Here is a 17,279-nt window from a genome sequence, read left to right on the forward strand (position 1 = left end):
TGAAATCAAAAGCAAGAGCTGGGTAAGAGCAGAAATAAGCCTGAAACGAGAGGGCTGGGGGTCAAGAGAGAGGAGAGGGTTTTGTTTATGTTTAATGAGAAAGCCCAGGATCCCCCTCTCTCTCTCTCGTTCCTACATCCTCTGGTAACGAGTACAGGGGGCCGGGTTGACCCAGCTAATAAGGGGCAAATCCATTGGTGCATTATCGGCCGTGGCATCATCTAATCAGCAGGATGAACTGAGATGGCTTAGGCTGCTTTTAATTCGGCGCTGGAGGAGCATTACTGCCCCAATCTCTCATTATGTGCAGATCAAATCAGGGAGACTGACTGGGAGTTTGATCCTTGTTTTTGGTAGTTGCTGTCTGGTTGTTGTTTTTCTGTCCGCTGTTTGATTTCAAGTTGCATTGCAGTTGACATAATATGGCCTGTTATTTGGCCTTTTAGAGAAATTAGACCTTTGTGGCTTTTTAGGTCAGTCTCATAAAGGACATGGAGATAACTGTATCTTCTACTGCAGACCACTGCAGATAAGAAAAAGCTCTTACCAAGCAAGTGATACACAAAGGCAGTACCATAACTCTGTCTGTATATTTCTCGGTCAATACGCTCTCACCTGGGCCTCTGTGCAGAGTAGCTCAGCCCTGGTCCTCTCCTCCAGGGTGACCATCACTTCATCCAGATCCTTCATCCTGGAGAGGTGTTATACCACCACCGGCCTATGGAGGGTTTGCCTTGCCCCCTGGGACAACAGAAAGTATTTGCTCATGTAGGAACTTCGAGTGAAGGCTGCAAGGCTGTCCTGAGAGGACTAAACTGGCATGGGGCTGTTTGTGAGTCCAACACAGTTCTCTGAATTCACCACCCTCAGAGACCACACTTCTATCATCTCCAATGTTCCAGCTGATAGCCGCCCTCCCCTTCTCCCTGGTCCAGCTGATGGTACCCTCTGCTCCCCCTTGGCCAGGGGACAAAGCCATCCTCTCCGGTCAGAGCCTTGTCTGTCCCCGCCGGAGGGATGGCTGAGGGAAGGAGAGGAGAGGAGAGGAGAGATGGTCTTGCCAGGGCACATGGGTGCAGCAGTGATCTCATGCTGCTGACAGCAGGAGGTATTGTTTCTGGAGCGGCTGTTGGCGCTCCACCCTAGCAGGATTAAGCTCCCTGGGGGAAGGGACAGGACAGGGGGATGGGGGCTGTGGGGTAAACAAGCTGGCACAGCTGAGCAGGCCTCCATAGATGGCAAGCACTCTGCACTGATCCATGGGCTTCAGATGGGTGCTGAACCCAGGCCAATAGTGTCTGATAACGGCTCTACCATTTGGTCAGCGGATTTGTCTCTGATGCTGGCCAGTTTGAGGCACAGCAGACGGCACATCATGTAATCGCTTAATTTAGAACTACAGAGTTGCATTGAGTGTGTGTTTTGGTGAAAGTGAATCTGTGAGCTTGCGTGTGAGAATTTGTGTGTGGATGTAAATGAGGTTGTGTGTGTGTGTGTGTGTGTGTGTGTGTGTGTGTGTGTGTGTGTGTGTCTCAGTACACAGGTTTGGTCTCGTGGATTTCCAATGCCCACAGATCTCAGGGGCTTTCCAGTCAAAATGAACACATACTGAACTACAGGTGAAGGAGACCCATAAGGGGGATCATTTGACCATTTTCATTCTGTCAAGGGGGTAAAACAATTCACTGAATACATTTCCACCCCACATTTGTGTTAGCATGTTGTGCAATAACCATGGAGATATATCCATTAGGGCCAAACCTCATCATCATTTTGGAGCTATGAGAGAGGCAGCTGATGGGAGAGATTACACATAGGATCTCTCATTAATCTCATGAGAGTTTGGGCACGCAAAAGGGAAGCGGGGGCGTCTCTCTCCCCCACGGTTCGTGACTGAGCCCTGATGTGACTCACACAGACCCCCATTGTGAAGGGTGGTGTGTTGGGTTTGATTACTGCATTTTCATGTCTTAATTGAAAACAGGAAAAGATTAAGAAAGAAAAAGGGAAGTGGAAAAAAATGAGCGACAAAGTGCAAATCACCCGCCTGGGGTGAGAATGAGATGTAGGCTGAGACCCTGATTACACGTTGGCTTGATTGTTCCTCATAACTCTGACCTTCAATCAATGTCGATTCTCCTTAATACTAGCTACCCCACACACGCCACAGTAGGGTGGTAACGATCTATAATTATGGCACTATATTTTCACCCCTTAGTTTGCAAACACTGCAGATCAAAATAAAACAGTTTAGATGCCAAATGTACTTTAAACATGATGAGTGCATCACCATAATTCAATAACTGCAGTACAGACTGAACTTAGTGGACATTTACGCACTGTGAATTAATTCCTCATTGCAGTAACACTAAGTATACAAAACATTAAGAACACCTGCTCTTTCCATGACATAGACTGACCAGGTGAATCCAGGTGAACGCTATGATCCCTTATGGATGTCACTTGTTTTTAATCCTTGAGACATGGATTGTGCATGCGTGCCATTCAGAGGGTAAATGGGAAAGACAAAAGATTTAAGTGCCTTTAAACATGGTATGGTAGTAGGTACCAGGCACACGGGTTTGTGTCAAGAACAGCAACGCTGCTAAGGTTTTCACACTAAACAGTTATCAGGTATCAAGAATGGTCCACCACCCAAAGGACATCCAGCAAACACAGACACAACTGTGGGAAGCATTGGAGTCAACATGGGCCAGCATCCCTCTGCAACTCAATATTAGGAAGGTGTTCCTAATGTTTGGTATACTCCGTGTATGAGTGCAAAGGAATGGCTCAGTGTTGCCAGAAAGGGCTGCTGAAGGAGGGGTACCTGTAGTTTGTTCATGCCCAGGAACAGCCTCCTCATTTTGGTAACGGGTGGTTGAACTCCCGGAGGCGGTTCTCTACCAGGTGCAGCTCCAGCAGGACAGCCTGACCAAAAAAGGATCTTGATCCGGTTCGGGTCCAAGACCAGCTCCCGCAACTAGTGCAGCCCCTCCCAGCCCTCCACCTGTCTGATCTCATTACCTGAAAGGAGATGGTGGGATATGAAATCAGTAGGTAATTACATGACTACAGCTACCCCTCTTACCCATATGATTTGCCTGGCATCATTGCAAATTACAACACTGAATTTCATAAACTCTGCAATTAAATTTTTTATTTTACCTTTATTTAACTAGGCAAGTCAGTTAAGAACAAATTCTTATTTTCAATGACAGCCTAGGAAAAGTGGGTTAACTGCCTGTTCAGGTGCAGAACGACAGATTTTTACCTTGTCAGCTCAGGGTTTTGATATTGCAACCTTTCGGTTACTAGTCCAACGCTCTAACCACAAGGCTACCTGCCACCCCATTCATTTACTGTGTCTGTGGATCTGGAAGGTGAGTGTGGTCTGTATAAATATGTCTCAACAGGTTCATAAAACAACCCAGGGTGGGATTAGGGTCAGACAGTCACCCAACTGAAGAAAAAAAAGAATCAAATGCAAACAATGGCAGACAGAAAAAGGTACTGTGTTTCTGTGACCCATCGGCATGCCCATTTAGTTTCTATTCTTGTTGCCTCATCTCCCACCTGGACAGGGCTGAGAAAGCCTCTCCGTTGACTGAGCTGTACATTTCATGGGCTTTAAAACCTGAAGGAAGTTGTTACTGTACCTTGGAGGAAGAGTGCTTTGAGATTGGTGAGCCTGCTGAGCTGCAGATTGGCAATAATTGGAGATGCCATTGTGGCTCAAATGCAGCACCTCCAGGCTGCCCATCAGTGGCTCCAGGCTGTCCGCAGGGTCCACTTCCCTGAAAGAGAGGGACAGAGTGGGCACTCAGAGTTAGCTGCCTCTAACTAAATGCACCACTGCCCCATTTAGAAGGCCAGACCTCACAGGTGCACAGCAACTCAAGGCAATCACAGCACAGGCAGAACACACAAAAGCCTGACCCCCCAACCCCCTTCCCAATTGAAACCTCTTTTATGTGCTGTTTACTTTGTGTAAACTCTCCTCTTGTCTTTTTCAATAGTACCAGTGAAAGGGGAGATTTGTGCTTTTCTGAAAACAGCTAGCAGAAGCATGAGCTTTGTCAGTGCAACAGGTTAGTGCTGCCCCCAAGTGTCTGAAAGTAGAAAATACTATATTTACAACAGAGAAAATAAATAAGTCCTATACCAACCATGAGACAGTGGCAATTTTACCATGTAAATCTTCGGTCGGCCAAACTCCTCCAAAAATGTTTTAGATGTATGCCAGCAAAGCCACAACACAACACTAAACAATACATTCATTTCACTATAACGGTGACAAACTGTGCCCACAAACTGTTAGGGCCTACATAAAGCTGTCCCAACAGCAGTCCCATCACCTTACCACTGCAACACCTGGCTATCAATGGAGCCTTGTCTGACAGCGAAACAGTTCATTCAGCCTCATTTACTTCCTTTTAAAAAAACATAGTTGATATGGCTGATTTTCTTAAACAAATTTATTTTTTACTGACAATTGAGATAATGGCTTCAGGGGACGACGAGCTTATAAGAGGCAATCCGTAATTTCGATTAAGACATTAATGAGTAGGTTAGGACGGACGTAGTCAATATAAGTATTTGTTCAGCACTTTTGAAATGTACAGTGACAGAATTCAGAACATGGGCCGTTCTTACAGTATTCTCCCTGCACACCAAGTCAGAACCGTAGGATAAATAAAGGGGGCATACAAGCAGACAATGAAAGCTTTTACAATATTCAATGATTACATTTCTCTGAAAGAGGCTATAGGCTACATGTGCACCACCAAGTCAGAACAGTAGGCTAAATTGTGAGGGGAAAAGGGACCAAATTATTAGGGTGAGGAGCATGGGCTACTAACAGCTTACCACACAACATACACTTAGTATTACTTTCTTAGCTACAGTATACATATTTCCTTTGCATATTGCATAATTTGCGCAGCTGCATACAATACATTTTTGGACTCACCTTGTTGTGCTGTGCTCACAGGAACAAGAAGGTGGCGTGGCGGTCCTTCGTGGGCAGATTTTGTCGTCAAAGTCTGGCATTCTCTGGATTTATGGTTCTTTCAGACAACTGGGAACACGGAAAAAAACAAGGTCGAATCATGATGACATCAGTGATCTTCGGGTCAGAGCTCTAGAAAGAGGCATTAGTTCCCAACTTGCAATTCCGAGTTGGATAAGTATTCAAAATGTATTTTCCCCAGTTGGAGCTTGTTTTATTCTGAGTTCCCAGTTGTCTTGAACTCACTGAAGTCAGTTTCCCCTTATCTGAGTTTCCTGTTGTTTTGAGTGTGGCAGAAGTCATGCTGCATTGACAGCATGGCCAATGTTGAATGTTTATCCTTTTAAGCTTGGAAAATAGACCCTTAAACCCAGACTTGGACCACACACCCACTTCACTGAATAGCAGGCTAGTGATTGCTTTGCAATGCTTGCAGTTAGCCACTGATTCCTTCCAAACCACTCATTGTTAAATTTGCGATTTCCAGCTTGTTGTGTAATGTTTATGTCCACCGATACGTTTATCTATAATTTCTCTTCATTATTTCTCGTCATGTGACAAGGATTGAAAAGGATTTGCCAGTAGATTGTCGACTTGATAAATAATGATGACTGCTAGCTTGCTAGCTAAGATTTTGAAAGTATGATGTTGATATGATCAGTCCAATCAAAGCTACGGTAGAAATAACTTGATATAATTTTATCTGTGGCCAATAACCTTGAATCTTCTTGGATGGACACTTTTAATGAGTGACAGAACACCGAGCCAATCACGGCACATCTAGAGAACATTACCAACCCCTACGCTCTGTATTTTCTGCTGGCTGCCCCACCACCACAGAATGCACTGCATTTTGCACTGCACAGAAACACCTGCATTTTGGAGCTGCCTTGCTCAAGAAAGCAAAAAAAGAGACCAAGTTTGTATGCGGCTTTATTCATGTTTTTTTATTTTTTTTTTACATTGTTTGCAAACTGATATGTGACATGTATTAATGTCAAAATAACATGCAAAACAGGTTAAATCTTTTTCGTTTTTGTAGCAAACCCCTAAATGATGGGTCGCCACTGTACTGAGAAAACATAAATGGTTAAAGCTTTTCATGAATTGTTCATTTCCAGATCACAAACTGTGTTTAAAAGGGAATACATTTAAATGTTATGTTCAAATAATAGACTTTCATCTGTAGTGCTGGTACCTACTGCCTTTGAGGAGCCCTGCTAGCCATAACCAATGGAATTCACCTTGTGGGAGAGAATCTGTCTGTTAGTCAGGTGAGCCTGGGCCTTCTGCCTTGGCAGGATGGACTCTGTGGTTATTGTTTAAACACAGTGCCTACATGGAAGAAAGGAAGAAAAACGTTATTGTTAATTGTTTAACCCAACTGTGCAACTGACAAAGTGAGAATCAAAATATTTGACAAATATCATAGATAGAAGAGTCAGACAAGCTTGTGGGAGGAAGCAAAACACCACATTGGTTAGTCTGGCCGGCTGGTACACCTTGATGTTGGTCAGGCAGACACGCACACTGAAGGAGGTGAGGTTGTTGTGCTCTAGGTTGACACTGTGCAGGTTGTAGAACAGGTCTTCTGGGGTCAGATCCAACATCCTGGGGAGAGAGGGAACACTTTATACACACGCACTCTGTTTTAATCTCTCTTCTAAAGGTGACAAATACTGTGATGTAGTACTACCCAGTACAGTATGGTAAGTAACCTGATTGCACAGGATTGCAGGTTGAGATCGGCGATGTCAGAATAGTTAGTGTCCCAGTTTCTCCGCCACCATGTCAGGGGTCAGGCATCCACCAAACACATCCTTGGCAATCTCACAAGCCGCCATTTTCTATAGATCTCAATGACATCATCACTTCTGTTTCTCTCAATTCAACAAACAGATTCAGAACTGTTTTGATTATGATGTAAACATACCACTGCAGTCCCATCCAGTGCCTTTAGAGAGGGGAAGTGGAACACCACATATTTCCCATAGTTTTCGTTTCTCCACTGAAGGATTCCTGTACAGATCCAGAATGATTAAGTATCCCAAAGCCTAGAAAAAACAAAGAAAAAATAAATAAACGTTGGTCTCGAAATACTAATACTAATACTAGAACCAGAATATACAAACATGATATCATGCTTGGCTGTGTGAGGCTCTGCTCATTTTCAGGTGGTAGATGTCTCGTGTTATGATGATGATGTTGCCGATGTACAGCTTGAAGAGGGAGCGGGCCCTCTGTACCACATACAGGGAGCCAATGCAGTTGTTCTCCACACACAGGAAGTGTGGGTTGGACAGCCAGTCCAGGATGGTGCCATCCAGTGCCATCCAGATAGGACAGCTTGGACACACCTGACAGGACAAGGATAGGGTGGGGAAACCACATTCATCTATGATGGACATGATTCCCTTGTCATTAACACATTTTCTCTTTTGTGAATTATTTCGCTCTCATTTTTGTGGGGGCCAATGAGATAACTGACCGCCTAGCCTAGAGATGAAGCTATCGTTGAGAGACAGCTCCTCTAGATGCTGGCAGTTGTCCAGACCCTCCACTTTAGAGATGTCATTGAAGGAGTCCCAGCGCAGTTTGACCAGTTTGCACAGGTTGATGAGCCTGGAGAGCCTCTGGCTGTCAAGGTTAAGGGCTGTGATCTTCTCAGGGTGCAGAGGTCATCGTTAAATAAAAAGGCTGCACTTGTACTGCAGATGAAGCACCTGGAAAGAACCCTCTGTCACAAGCACGTCATCCAGGTGTGTGAGGGTCATCAGACATCCCAGAAGAGTCATCCTCACTGCCTCAGGCTGGGACAAACACATCACTTTCATCACCACAGTGTCTGGTTGGTCTTAATGTGCGAATCATGGGCACTCTAAACCTCATGTTAGAGCAGGTATTGTGCTGTAGTATTTACCCTGTGCCAGGGATAGTAACGGGTGCCCAGTCGAGTCGCAGCTGTGCGGGGGCGTGTTTCCGGAGCACAGCCGTCTCCTCCCTGGCCCGGGTCAGCTGGTTCCAGTGCAGGTCCAGCTGCATGAGCCGCCCTAGTCCTTTCAGCCCCTCTCGGGACAGCAGGTGGTTGTAACTGGTGTCCACCAAGTCCAGGTTGGGCTGAAGGAACACAGGGAACATAATGTATGTAGGACTCTCAATGGAGAATTGTTTGATGTAGGTTGGTTGACCAGTAAACGCCCCAAACATCAGACACACCGTGTGGGAGATGTCCTCTAGTTGGTCAGACGAGAGATCTCCTTCAGCTTACTCAGACTGTTGCCATGGAGATTCAACACCTTTGACCAGGGAAGAAAGAGAAAAGTGTGGCACCGTCACAGTACAGATGGGATATCAATGCTAAACCTAGTGTGTCTATGGTACCAATAACTGTAGTTCCTCAACCCTTACTGTAACTTGACTGAGGACGTTGTTGGCCCTGGCTACATTGAGTAAAGTCTTCTCATCCAGGCTCAGCATCTTGGGCCATGGTTTGACCATGGGATCCATGTTCAGTATTTCCTCATCCAGGTTGATATCATTGGGAGGGGGGTCTTCTGTGCCTCTGCTGCTGGAACATCGAAAGACAAACATGGTATACTTTTTCCAACCTAGGAGTTATACTCAAAGTCGATGAGGTACTCCAGCAGGACAAGCTCATGGTCAAATAGACTGCAGTCACAGCCATGGTGGATCTTGAAGGAGCAAGGCCTACCTATATGGATAAGAGTCTCAGGTTTGTCAACAGGAGGATGGAACAGTAGTATGTTGACTTTTGCTGGTTGTTTTCATTAAGAGAGTAGTGTCACCAGTAAAAATAATTGTTGTTCTGAAAAGTAATAGCTGTAATATTTCAAATTACAGTATCTCCATTTGTCTTATGGCCCTGCTCTGGGCTCACATTGCGGTAAACGGAATGAGCTTTAGGGTAGTTGAGGGGGTCCACTGATGCTGCGGCCCAGGAACACATTGGAAACAATGATCTGACCTTGAAACAGGAGGACAGTTAGAGCCATTTCATTTATGTTTCTCTGATATATCAAATTCTAAATCAAATGAATATCGTTAACACATTTACAGTTTTATCCTGATTTATATCCTCAAGGTTTCATTAGCAATACAAAGTCATTGAATTGTGTGAAACATGAAATAGGACCATACAGACCATGTCTGAAAAGGAGAGGGTCTATGCTCTGCTTGGAGGTACCTTCGTTGGCCTGTCACTGTTTGTACTCCTAGGCCTGTCCGTCACACTCCGGCTGTTAGAAAAGATTACAACCCTCTCTCTGCCCAGGGCCTAACACAGACACCAGATACATTCTCAGGAACTAAAACAAAGGCCCAATCTCAGGAACTAAAACAATGGCCCAATCTCTGGAACTAAAACAATGGCCCAATCACAGGAACTAAAACAATGGCCCAATCACAGGCACTAAAACAATGGCCCAATCACAGGCACTAAAACAATGGCCCAATCACAGGCACTAAAACAATGGCCCAATCACAGGCACTAAAACAATGGCCCAATCACAGGCACTAAAACAATGGCCCAATCACAGGCACTAAAACAATAGCCCAATCACAGGCACTAAAACAATGGCCCAATCACAGGCACTAAAACAATGGCCCAATCACAGGCATAGCGTACAATCTAAATATTACCTTATAAATATCTGCTGTTTTAAAGCCGTCCTCTGGAATGTCTCCTTTTTCTTACTGGTTCTTTCAGGATCAGACACATAGAACAGATACTCCAGCCAGCGTTTGTAATTACTGCACAAACATTAGGAGTAAAGAAAGCATAAGGATCAGTCTCAAACAGAGCTACTGACAGGTGTAATATTGCAGTTTATGTAGTCTGTTCAACTATTTCTGTATAATTTTAGACATAGATAGCCAGTATGAGGAACTGCGCTCAGGCTAGATTGAAGGGTAGCTGGTACCTGAGAAAGGGTACTCGACTCCAACCTTTAATGGAAAAAATAAGGAGGCCGAGATACAAAATTATACTTAAACAAGGCAAAATAACTCTACTTTTTACACTTGATTATCTACGTACCAATAGAAAGCTTACATGTAAACAACAATGCAAAATCAGACTGTAGGAGGTCTAATCCATTATCCATGTACGCTGAGTGTACAAAACATTAGGAACACTTCCTAATATTGAGTTGCACCCCCTTTTGCCCTCAGAAAGGCCTAAATTTGTCAGGTCATGGACTACAGGGCGTCTAGCTTGGAGAGGATCCCAGGCCAGGGTCGTGGGTAATATTAGCAGGGGTGTCACTGCAGTCCAGAGCCCTCACTCAGCGAGGACAGTCCATTCTCCCAGGTACGGGCTGACTTCCGGCACAGGTCCTGCTCCTCAGACAGCTCACACTCCAGCTGCTCAAGACACCAACACAACAATCATATTAAGCACCACTGTAAATGAATGACAAACGTATCAAAAGTCTATTTTTGAAGGCATAGCGTTGTACTGACATTTCTGAGTGCGTAATTGAGCTTCCTCTTGTTCTACAGCAGATTGGCCAGGTTCTCGCCAGGTTCCTCTGGGCTGTCCTCTGGCAGCTGTAAGAGATTCATCTTGTTCTACAGCAGATTGGGCTGGTTCTCTAGCAGGTTCCTCTGGGCTGTCCTCTGGCAGCTGTAAGAGATTCCTCTTGTTCTACAGCAGATTAGCCTGGTTCTCTGCCAGGTTCCTCTGGCCTGTCCTCTGGCAGCTGTAAGAGATTCCTCTTGTTCTACAGCAGATTAGCCTGGTTTTCTGCCAGGTTCCTCTGGCCTGTCCTCACATGCATGTTGTAGTACATCATTTTCTTCTTCATCACCGTGGACTGAACAGATGTTACTACAGTTGAAGTCAGAAGTTTACATCCACTTAGGTTGGAGTCATTAAAACTCATTTTTCAACCACTCCACAAATTTCTTCTTAACAAACTATAGTTTTGGCAAGTCGGTTAGGACAACTACTTTGTGCATGACACAAGTCATTTTTCCAACAATTGTTTATAGACAAATTATTTCACTTATAATTCACTGCATCACAATTCCAGTGGGTCAGAAGTTTACATACACTAAGTTGACTGTGCCTTTAAACAGCTTGGAAAATTTCAGAAAAGTATGTCATGTTTTTAGAAGGTTCTGATAGGCTAATTGACATCATTTGAGTTAATTGGAGTTGCACTTGTGGATGTATTTCAAGGCCTACCTTCAAATTCAGTGCGTAATAATTGTACGCCTCCACAAGTCTGGTTCATCCTTGGGAGCAATTTCCAAATGCCTGAAGGTACCACGTTCATCTGTACATAAAACGAGTCCTATATCGACATAACCTGAAAGGCCGCTCAGCAAGGAAGAAGCCACTGCTCTAAAATCGCTATTAAAAAAAAGCCAGACTGCGGTTTGCAACTGCACATGGGGACAAAGATCGTACTTTTTGGAGAAATGTCCTCTGGTCTGATGAAACAAAAATAGAACTGTTTGGCCATAATGACCATCATTATGTTCAGAGGACAAAGGTGGAGGCTTGCAAGCAGAAGAACACCATCCCAACAGTGAAGCACGGGGGTGGCAGCATCATGTTGTGGGGGTGCTTTGCTGCAGGAGGGACTGGTGCACTTCACAAAATAGATGACATCATGAGGCAGGAAAATGATGTGGATATATTGAAGCAACATCTCAAGACATCAGTCATGAAGTTAAAGTGGTCGCAAGTGGGTCTTCCAAATGGACAATGACCCCAAGCATACTTACAAAGTTGTGGCAAAATGGCTTAAGGACATAAAAGTCAAGGTATTCGAGTGGCCATCACAAAGCCCTGACTTCAATCCTATAGAACATTTGAGGGCAGATCTGAAAAAGAGTGTACGAGCAAGGAGGCCTACAAACCTGACTCAGTTACACAAGCTCTGTCAGGAGGAATGGGCCTCAATTCACCCAACTTATTGTGGGAAGCTTGTGGAAGGCTACCCTAAACATTTGACCCAAGTTAAATAATTTAAAGGCAATGCTACCAATTGCTAATTTAGTGTATGTAAACTTCTGACCCACTGGGAATGTGATGAAAGAAATAAAAGCTGAAATAAATCATTCTGGCCAATGGCCAAATTGTCACGGCCGTTGAATGAAGTAGACTAAAGCGTAGCGTTGTGAGCGTAAATATTCCTTTTTATTAGGATGCACCTGACAAAAACAATAAACAATACAAAAACAACCGTGAAGCTTAAGAAATACAAAACATAGAAAATTGAACATAGAATGCCCACCCCACATCGCACCCTGACCTAACCAAATAGAGAAATAAAACAGCTCTCTAAGGTCAGGGCGTGACAGTACCCCCCCCCCCCCCCCCAAAGGTGCGGACTCCAGCCGCAAAACCTGAACCTATAGGGGAGGGTCCGGGTGGGCATCTATCCGCGGTGGCCGCTCTGGTGCGGGACGTAGATCCCGCTCCACCTCTGGCTCACCCCGCTTTGGTGGTGCCTCTGGTGTGGGGACCCTCGCCGCCGACCCCGGACTGGGCACCCTCGCTGCGGGCCCCAGACTAGGCACCCTCGCTGGGGGCTCCGGACTGGAGACCGTCGCTGGAGGCTCCGGGCTGAAGGCCGTCTCTGGAGGCTCCGGACTGGAGACAGTCGCTGGAGGTTCAGAATTGGAGGCCGTCGCTGGAGGCTCTGGACTGGAGGCCGTCATTGGAGGCTTCGTGCCATGACTCCTCACTGGAGGCTTCGTGCCATGGATCGTCCCTGGAGGCTTCTTGCCATGGATCATCACTGGAGTGGAGAGACACACAGGAGGCCTGGGTCTGGGAACAGGCATGGGACTCACCAGGCTGGGGAGACATACAGGAGGCATAGTTCTGGGCGCAGGCACAGGACTCACCAGGCTGGGGAGACATACAGGAGGCTTTGTCCTTGGCAGAGGCACCAGATACACTGGGCCGTGGAGGCGCACTGGAGGTTTCGAGCTTAGAGCCTGCACAACCCGTCCTGGCTGGGTGGTTATCTTCACCCTACAAATGAGGGGAGCTGGCACAGGACGGAGACACAGTGCGCAGAGCCGGCGTAGGATATCCTGGGCCGAAGAGACGCACTGGAGATCAGGCGTACTGAGCCGGCACCATCCATCCTGGCTGGATGCTCACCCTAGCCCGGCAGATGCGGGGAGCTGGGATGTAGCACACTGGGCTGTGAACGTGCACTGGAGACACCGTGCGCTCCACCGCATAACACGGTGCCTGACCAGTACGAAGCTTGCCACGGTAAGCATGGGGAGTTGGCTCAGGTCTCCAACCTGACTCAGCCAGTATGGTTCCCAATCAGAGACAACGGTAGACAGGTATCGTCTTCCCTGATTGAGAACCATACCCGGCCAAATCAAAGAAATACAAAACATAGAATGCCCACCCCACATCACACCCTGACCTAACCAAATAGAGAAATAAAACAGCTCTCTAAGGTCAGGGCGTGACACATAACAAGTATTCTATTTCAGGCTCAATATATAGACAAATTCCATGTCTCTAACCCATTGCTAATTAATGACCTATTACAGAAAAAAACACTATTTCCATTGGTCGTTAATTCTAGTCCTCTCGTCCTCTGTCTCTGTGTTGTGTATTTATCTTCCATATATTCTAATTGCATTCAGACCCTTTACTCAGTACTTTGTTCAAGCACCTTTGGCAGTGATTACAGCCTTGAATCTTCTTGAGTATGACACTACAAGCCTGGCACACCTGTATTTTGGGAGTTTTTCCCATTATGCTCTGTAGATCCTCTCAAGCTCTGTCAGGTTGGATGGGGAGCATTACTGCACATCTATTTTCAAGTCTCTCCAGTGATGTTCAAATCGGGTTAAAGTCCGAACTCTGGCTGGGCCACTCAAGGACATTCAGAAACTTGTCCCAAGGTCACTCCTGTGTTGTCTTGGATGTGTGCTTAGGGTCGTTGTCCTGTTGGAAGGTGAACCTTCACCCCAGTCTGAGGTCCTGAGCGCTCTTCATCAAGGATCTCTCTGTACTTTGATCCATTCATCTTTGCCTCGATCCTGACTAGTCTCTCAGTCCCTTCAGCTGAAAAGCATCCCCACAGCATGATGCTGTCACCACTATGCTTCACCGAAGGATGGTGCCAGGTTTTCCAGGTGTGACGCTTGGCTTTCAGGCCAAATAGTTGAATCTTGGTTTCATCAGACCGGAGAATCTTGAGTCCTTTTGGTGCCTTTTGGCAATCTCCATGTGGGCTGTCATGTGCCTTTTACTGAGGAGTGACTTCCATCTGGCCACTCTACCATAAAGGCCTGATTGGTGGAGTGCTGCAGAGATGGTTGTCCTTCTGGAAGGTTCTCCCATCTCCACTGAAAAACTCTGGAGCTCTGTCAGAGTGACCACCGGGTTCTTGGTCACATCCCTGACCAAGACCCTTCTCCCCCAATTGCTCAGTTCGGCCGGGAGGCCAGCTCTAGGAAGAGTCTTGGTGGTTCCAGACTTCTTCCATTTAAGAATGATGGAAGCCAGTGTGTTATTGGGGACCTTCAATGCTGCAGAAATGTGTTTGTACCCGTCCCTAGATCTGAGCCTCGACACCATCCTGTCTCGGAGCTCTACATACAATTCCTTCAACCTCATGGCTTGGTTTTTGCTCGGACGTGCACTGTCAACTGTGGGACCTTATATAGACAGGTGTGTGCCTTTCCAAATCAGGTCCAATCAATTGAATTTACCACAGGTGGACTCCAATCAAGTTGTAGAAACATCTCAAGGATGATCAATGGAAACAGGATGCACCTGAGCTCAATTTCAAGTCTCATAGCAAAGGATCTGAATACTTATGTAAATAAGGCATTTTTTGTTTTAAAAAAACTGTTTTTGCTTTGTCATTATGGTGCATTGTGTGTAGATTGATGAGGAAACATTTTTATTTAATCCATTTTAGAATAAGGCCGTAACTTAACAAAATGTGGAAAAAGTGAAGGGGTCTGAATATGTTCCGAATGCACTGTAAATCCGAGAGGACGGCATCTCCTAAACGGATGCGATGGACATTAACATAATTAATGAGATGATAGGATTCCCACTTGTTTGTTGATAGGGGGTTTATCGGAGGTTTCATGAGAGAGGACCAACTATTCCTTCACCTAAAGCCATACTTGACAAACAATTTAATGCACCACTTCGTGGAACCCCTCCTTCAACCCTACCTTGTTGATTACACAGTAAAAAGGAAACATGCAAATTTGACATAGACAATTCATGCAGCTCAATGAAATGAGTGTCTGAGTGAATGAAAATAAGTGTTTCTATTATTTGAAAGGGCAAGACTTATTTTATTTTCTTATTTTTCTTTTTTTAACCATACTTACAACTCAGGCTACTAAAGGAGAAATGCCACATCACAATTACAAAGATGGAAAGCTTCAGATGAACTGTGCAACAGGTAAAATCAGCAGATCTTTTCTGAACTGCCTTAATAATACGGCTTCAATAGACAAAATGCAGGGAATTGCTGTACAGATCTTTTAAAATCAATCCGAGACTGGGAAAATAGGAAACTATCCAGACTGACGGCCAATCAAACATAATAGCCAATCCTTTGTTGGGTTACTGATTTCTACATTGTCGACTAGGATAAAGGTTTCAATGAAAATTCATTATATGGACAAACTGACAGCACAGTTGCAGTCACCAACGCTCTGGATAACATAACAGCCTAACCAGCTCTGCTAGGGCGAGTAATGTTCAGTGAGCTGTTCTCATTTGTGTCTGGAAATAGCTAGCAAGTTAGCTTGGGTGCATGATTGCTGTTAGTACAGAACGATCAGATCATCCATACATTTGATTGATTGATTGATTGATTGATCGGTGGGGATAAAGCTTAACATGTGAGTGTGAACGACACTGAATGGGTGTAGACAAAGAAGTGCTCTCCAGTAGTAGTACCAAAACATTCAGAGGACATTTTCTCAAAAGGGAGTTTACAAGATTATCAACTTTCAAAGCAAAATTACCTTCCCATTGTTCATTAACTGTAGTGTATGATATACCATTTTGTATCTCTGAGTCTCTACTTTTATCCAATGTAAAAAACACAATTTCAAATTTTACTACATAAGACTGATTTGAGCCGGTCGGTCACATCTACTAAATCTACTATAGATTAGGCAATCAATATATTTGACTGAGAAGCAAGCCTGTAATTGACCATACTTAAAGGCCGTAGTCAAATATTAGATTGGGAAAGTGCAAAATTACAACTTTGCATTATTGAAAATAAGTGAATGTTTTTCTTCTTAACTTAATTTCCACACTGAGCTAATCTTGTTCCCAGATAAATTCAGATTTTCAATGGCTGATATTAGGATCCGGATTTTAGGATTTCATGCCTGATATTAGGATCCTGTGAAACAGTTAACAGATAATTGAACAATTATTATTATAAAGTATATCAAAGACGTAATCTGTAAAGTTTACAGTCATTGGCGATGACCCTTCAACCTACCTATCTTTTCAATGTTATTGTCAGCTAGGTTCAGCTCTCTCATCTTTTGAAGCGTGTTCAATCCCTTTAAACAGTTATGAAGAAAGGATGAGACATCAACAAAATGGGTGATTTCAACAAAACCAATCTACACAGATTATTAGGTACTTTACAAACACCGCATGACACAGAAAAGCGTCCATACCTCTCAGTAAGTTATTCTTAAACCACAGCACCTATAGATTGACAAGTGACTCCAAATTCTCAATATCACTGATCTGATTATCATAGAGGTACCACTTCTGTAGCTGATGGTAATTCTTAAATCCAGAAATGCCACGCAATAATGAAAATAAATACCCCCCAAAATTGTTGGTATTAAAGATAATAATGCAAATCATAGCTAGATTAGTTATTTTGCAGACATTTTGGAGTATATTCTGAATCAAGAAATCAAAGATGGACAATATAATTCTGTTCTATATAGATACTCTTTAGATTAAACCCTACACACACTTCTCCAAGATGTCATCATGAAGGAATGAAGAGAAACCTGGATGTTATTGTCAGCTGCCATTCCACCAACCAGAGCTCCCTGGATGTGGCTGATATTCTGGCCTACCATTGTCAGCTGGCACAGCCTGGGGAAAAGGGAGAGTTCAACCATACACAGATAACCTGAGAAGAACATCTCCAGGGATGTGATGCTGTTACCATCCTGGGTTATCTTCTCATAAGATGCCCTGTTTGCAATGAGTTACAAAAAAAGAGTGTCTTCAATAGCCAAACTC

The 17,279-nt window shown here is 44.5% G+C and overlaps 1 pseudogene; it reads right to left on the reverse strand.

The window, feature by feature from the left end:
- Nucleotides 1–810: 810 nt before the first annotated feature.
- LOC110498350 (leucine-rich repeat-containing protein 9-like) lies at nt 811–8,620 on the reverse strand (annotated as a pseudogene).
- Between the last annotated feature and the right edge of the window lie 8,659 nt (nt 8,621–17,279).

The sequence above is a fragment of the Oncorhynchus mykiss genome, chromosome 19, assembly GCF_057628025.1.
Source record: "Oncorhynchus mykiss isolate SJ-2025 chromosome 19, ASM5762802v1, whole genome shotgun sequence".
NCBI lineage: Eukaryota > Metazoa > Chordata > Actinopteri > Salmoniformes > Salmonidae > Oncorhynchus > Oncorhynchus mykiss.